This window comes from Macrobrachium nipponense, chromosome 40, assembly GCF_015104395.2.
Source record: "Macrobrachium nipponense isolate FS-2020 chromosome 40, ASM1510439v2, whole genome shotgun sequence".
In the NCBI taxonomy this organism is placed as follows: Eukaryota; Metazoa; Arthropoda; class Malacostraca; order Decapoda; family Palaemonidae; genus Macrobrachium; species Macrobrachium nipponense.
In genome coordinates this window covers 44,305,433-44,311,555 of record NC_061101.1, presented here as the reverse complement: position 1 = coordinate 44,311,555, position 6,123 = coordinate 44,305,433, and positions in this window count along the sequence as shown.

The window sequence follows — 6,123 nt, the reverse complement described above, 5'->3', positions numbered from 1 at the left end:
GAAGCGTGAATAAGCAAAATTGTCGCTATTGGGCTGAAAACAACCTAAGAGAACTTCACTAGAGACTACTCCATTCCCCTAAAGTTACTGTTTGGTGTGCAGTTTCCAAATTTTGGGTGTTTGGGCCTTATTTCTTTGAGGAGGATGGAAGATCTGTCACCGTCAACTCTGAACGTTATCTTGCAATGTTGGAAGACTTTTTTGAACCGAAATTGAAGAATTAAGTGACAAAACAAATCTGGGAGACATCTGGATCCTAACAAGATGGAGCAACAGCCCACACTGCTCAAGTTGCAATGGTCAAATTGCGACAGATGTTCCCGGAGGGGTGATGTCGAGTGGCCCCCGCGCTCACCTGCTTTGAGCATTTGCGACTTCTTCCTGTGGGGATATCTGAAGGAGAAAGTGTTCAGAAGTCGGCCACACAATTTGGAAGAATTGAAGATGCGAATTCGAGGAAATTGCTGCAATACCCCTTGAGATGTGCCGAAGAGCAGCCGAAAACTTCAGACATCGCCTTCAAAAGTGCATCGCTACAAATGGCCACCATCTTCCTGATGCCATCTTCAAAAAGTGATCACACAAACGGCAATGTATAGTGATTCGAATAAAACAACAAATAATTCTGTAAGTATTGCTTTACTTTTCCTAATAGCCCCTCAAAACTCGGGCATTTGATTTGTCCCACCCTGTATGTGAGCTGTTATAGTTTGTTAGAACTTTGCCCTTTTCTTTTTTGTTTTGGTTTAGATTAATTATCTTTAGTTTACTCTGTTTTGCCATTTACTATAGTATCCCTATCAGGGTTTTAAGTTTTCTTCCTCCACGTTATTTTGAGTTTTCATTCCTGTTTTTGATCCATGGCCTGTTTATTCCCAGAGTCCTGTTTTTGGTTTCCTTGCAGTATTCTGACGTGACATTGGAAGTCCCTGTACCCAGGTATGGTAGTCTGATTCTGGCCTTCATGTTATATGACCTCTCTGGGACTACAGCAAGTTAACTCCACAATTCTGGAAGAATTTTCTCTATTTCGAAGCTGGAGTTGTCCAAAACGATGCTACTTCTCTACTTGCTGTAGCCTTGGGCCAGTATTTGCCAGGGGGACCTCACCGAGTGCAGGTATACGTCATTACATTTTTATTAATGCTGAGGAACTTGAGTCCGTTGTGTTGTGGTCAGGCCTGACTTAGGACCCTGAAGGCTATTCCTCCCTTGTAGCCTTTATGTGTGGACCCTGTCTTATTTGTCCGCTGTTGTCCCGCCTTATGGTCCAGCAGTGCCTGCTTACTCCAGGAGGACCCCGTGGAGGTTTAGACTTTTGGTGGCCACTGTGTTTAGAAAAGGGAATTTCTCTTAGTATTGTAAATTGTTAGGCTTCTATCTTGCCGACATTTCCTTTCCCTTTCAGAACCCCCTCTTTATTTGGTATGTATGTTTTACTTGTTCTATCATTAATGGTATAGGTGATTTGCTTTAATTTTGTTTTCATTGTGTGATTGGCATTCACTTTTTGTATTTTCAGAGGTTCTGTTATTCATTTCTAACTTTAACAATTTTGTAATAAACTTTAGTATTTTATCTCTGGTATTTGTTATCCCTCACTGTTAATATTGGCACACTGTTTGTTATTTCACCATCTGTGACTTAAACTTTAGAGAACACCTGTTCAGACAGTGTGTATTTCTGTTTTCTGGTCTGATGTTAGCCCTTTGAAAGGGGTGGTAACATATTTTGGCGACCTTATTGCCAGGATTTCTGATCCTCTAAGGTGTTCTCAGTGTGTGGTATTAATTGTGATGGTTGTTGGCATAGGTCTAGCACCTCTCAGTATTTTGTATTTGGCTTTGTAAGTTATTTCTTTATTTTTTCCTAATGGAGACTGCTGCTATTTTGGATGTAATCAGTGGAGAGGGCTAGCAAGAGAGGTTGACTGATCTAAATAGGGATGAATTGAACACTGTTGCTAATTATTTGGACATAGAGTTTGACCCCTCTATCAAAAAAGAATTGTTATTGTTAACTATTTATTAAAGTGTTAAGTCTGTATAATCAGACGGTGATAGGGAGGTGAAATCGGTGGTAACTGTGGAATTGTTGGAAAGGCAAATTCAGATGCAGACTTTAGAGTTTGCGATGGAAAAGTTTAGGGCAGGAGAGAGAGAAAAGAAAGGCAATTCGAAAGAGAAAAATGGGAGGCTAACCCGTCTTCTCCCTCGCTGTCCTCCCCTGGGTCGTCTGTTAGTCCAGTGATTAATTTGGTTCAGGCATTCAAATTTGTTCCCACATTCCAAGAATCGAATGTGGCTGAGTTCTTTGTGTCCTTCGAGAGAATGGCTGCTATGCTGCAGTGGCCAGTAGAACACTGGACTACTTTAATACAGAGCAAGTTTATTGGGAAGGCACAGAAGGTATATGTAACCTTGGATGAGAGTCTGGCCTCGGATTATGAGTTAGTCCCAGAGGCCTATAGACAGCATTTTCGGAACTTGCAGAAAAGGATGATCAAAACTTTGTAGAGTTTCCCAGGGGGATGCAATAGTTTGCCGAGGACTGGTTCAAGTCGAAAGGAAGTGGACAGTTTTGATAAATTGAAAGGATCATTATTGATTGAGGAATTTAAGCAATGTGTTCCAGACAAATTAGTCTCATTTGGAGGAACTAAAACTTGATAAATTGCAGGATGTGGCTGTAATTAGTGACGAATATGTTTTGTTTCACAAAGTTGAATTTCAGAATACTATTTCCGAAGGTATGTCTGGCTGAAAGTAATTATAATGAAAGGTGGTCCAGGAATAATAATAATAATGTCTCTTCCAGGAATAATAATAATAATAATGTCTCTTCTAGGAATAATAATAATAATGTCTTTTCCAGGAATGCAGGGAACAATTATGACTGAAAGGTGTAGTTTGTTTCTTTTGTAAAAAAAAAAAAAACCCCCCCAAAAAGGGGGGGGGGGTCATGTTAAAAGTAGGTGTTTCGCTTTTAGGAAGTCTCGACAGTTCTGCAAAAACCGGTAATGGGTGTGGGAAACAATGAAGCTGGGTCTGTTAAAACCAAGACTGGAGATCAATGACAAGGTGGCAGTTTCGATAAATTCATCTCTGAGGGTTGTGTGGCAACTGTTGGTTCGTCCTTGAAAAGGAGAGTGCAAATTTTACGAGATACGGGCGCCACGCAATCCTTAATCCTGAGAGGGGCACTGCCAGTTGATTTTGAAGCCTCTGAGGAAAAATTTGTGATCTTGACAGGTTTTCCAGATTCGGTGGAGTCTTATCCTATCGGCATTTTTTGTTTGGACTTTCCGTCATTTGCTGGAAATATTAAATTAGCTGTTGTGAAAAAGTTCCCTGTGAAAGATATAGACGTCGTTTTGGGTAACGACGTAGTTAATAAAAACAATACTTGCCCTATTTTGATGGTAAACCCCGAAATTTCTGTGGTTACTCTTTCTCACGCTAGGGTTGTTGACGCTGCATAGTCAACAACCAATTTAGATTTAAGTAGTCTAGAAAGTAGTTGTAGTAATAGTAGTAGTATAGTAGTAGTAGTAGTAGTAGTAGTAGTAGTGGTAATGTGATAATTTTGTTAAACCAAATTGGACAAGGGAAGAACTTATCAAAGCACAGAAGACGGAATTCCATAATTTTCCTAAGGAGTCTGGCCCTTTGTTTGATTTGACAGTGCCTCAGTACCGAATAATTAATAAAAGTCTGTACAGGTGCAGTAGGCCTAAAGAAGTGGATAATGACCAGTGTGAGGTGGTTCGTCAGTTAATGGTTCCTTTTGATTTCAGGTTGAGATTGACGTCGGTGGCTCATGAAAATCATTTGTCAGGGCATTTCGGCATTCGGAAGACAGCGTTGAAACTTCTGTCCGACTTCTGGTGGACAGGTTTGAAATCTGAAGTGAAGAAGTTTGTCAACGGGTGTGGTATTTGTCAGAAGGTAGGAAAACCTAATCAAATGATTTCGAAGACGCCGTGAATCCCAATTCCTTTGGTGTCAGAACCTTTCAAGGACGTTATAATTGACGTAGTTGGTCCTTTGCCTAGATCAGGGAGTGGGAATGAATATATTTTTATCATTATAGATAGACTGTTCAATTTTCCTGCGATCAAAAGTAAAGATTGTTGATGTTTTGATAAATTTCTTTACAAAATTTGGGTTGCCTAAGGTAATCCAAAGTGATTACGGCTCTAATTTCACCAGTAGGTACTCCCGATATAAAATGGCAGAGTTGGGGATTAAACACGTCACGTCATCCCCGTATCATCCTGAGACTCAAGGCGTTCTGGAGCGGTTCCACCAAACGTTGAAGTCCATGCTGAAGAAATATTGTTTGGCACGGGTCCGAGTGGGATAAGGAACTTCCATATCTGTTATTCGCTTTTCGTTCATCTCCAGGTCAGTCGTTGGGTCTGACTCCTTTCAATTTAGTTTTTGGGCACAGTGTTCGTGGTACTCTGGAAGTTATAAGAGAAGTTTGGGAAGGTGACAGTCCTAATATTAATTTGTTGGACTGTGTCTGGACTTGGTGAGATACTGACTAAGGCATGGGAGTTGGCTCCGAAAAGTTTGGAAAACAGCCAAGGTAAAATGAAATATTATTTTCAATGTATATAGAATAAGGGAGAGGGGTACAGTCACTTTGGTCGCGGGGGTAGTTGTGGGGTATTTCCGTGATAGGCCTGGAGGACAGGGTGAGAGCGATCAAGGCAAGTACTACCTTGGGAACAACTTGAGTACCTTGGGTCGAAGGTATTGGGGATTAGGCCTGTAAGTGTCATATGTCCTTTTCACTCTGTTATCTTGTATACATTTTGGGTTCTTTTGAATTCATATAGATCACTGTTCACATACAAAATCGTGGATTGATAATTTTTGGCTTTCTAATATATAATAGAAGCCTTAGATTGATATGCTTGATAGAACTTAAAAAAATCGATTAGTATTTGACCTGACAGTTATTTACAAAGGCTTATTTATAATACATTATTTAATAAACTAACATAAATATACATAGATAAAAAAAAACAGTATCTGGCTTCATCATAGAAATGAAAAATACTTGACAAAAATGAAAAAGAAAAATCTTTTAGAATTGTCACGGCATAACTTAGTTAATTTACGCATCGGAAATTGAACGAGGTGACCCGTTCCGATAGTTTCCCCCTGCCTCGAGTGGAGGACTGTATCGATCGGTTGGGGCAAGCAAAGTATCTTAGTAAGTTTGATCTTCTTAAAGGTTACTGGCAGGTGCCACTATCTAAACGTGCCAGGGCCTTATCTGCTTTTGTCACTCCCCAGGGTTTATTTCAATGTCGGGTGATGCCATTCGGGTTGACGAATACAGCGGCAACCTTTCAGAGGTTAATGAATTCTGTGGTCTATGGTTTAGAAGGTTATGTGTTTTACATCGACGACATTGTAATTTATAGTGACGATTGGAAAACTCATTTGAAACGCATAGAAGCTCTATTTAAAGTGGTGAGAAGAGCTGGTTTGGTTGTGAATTTGGGTAAATGCGATTTTGCTAAGGCAGAAGTGGTATATTTAGGGCATGTAGTTGGTAATGGAAAGGTGGCTCCAAAGAGAGCTAATGTGGAGGTAGTAGAGAGGATGCCAGTCCCTTCCTGCCGGAGGGATATTAGGAGATTCCTTGGCCTAATTGGGTACTATAGGCGTTTTGTAAAGAAATTTTCAGACATTGCAGATCCCCTTACTAACCTTAAAAAACAGGTGGCTTTTGTTTGGACTGGAGAGACTCAAAAGGCTTCTGAGTCTCTCAAGAGTGTTTTATTAAGCTTTCCGGTATTGAGAGCCCCCAATTTCAGCATCCCCTATTAATAGGTGTGCAACTGCAAAATGGGTTCCCTTTGCTACTAGAATCCCTTCCTTGAGTGAGACTCTTCCTGACTTATATGGTAAAGCTATTTATTCTATTAATTCGATTCTGTTCCCTTAAACACTGCTGGGTTTTTAAGCAGTCTACTACAATTTTCAAACTTAAATGAGAGGAGTATGCACTGATTTATGGGTCATTATATTCCTTAGGCTTCATATTGCAATGGACCCTTATGGTTTTCTTCCCATTTGGTATCTAAACTAAGTCCAATTCTTC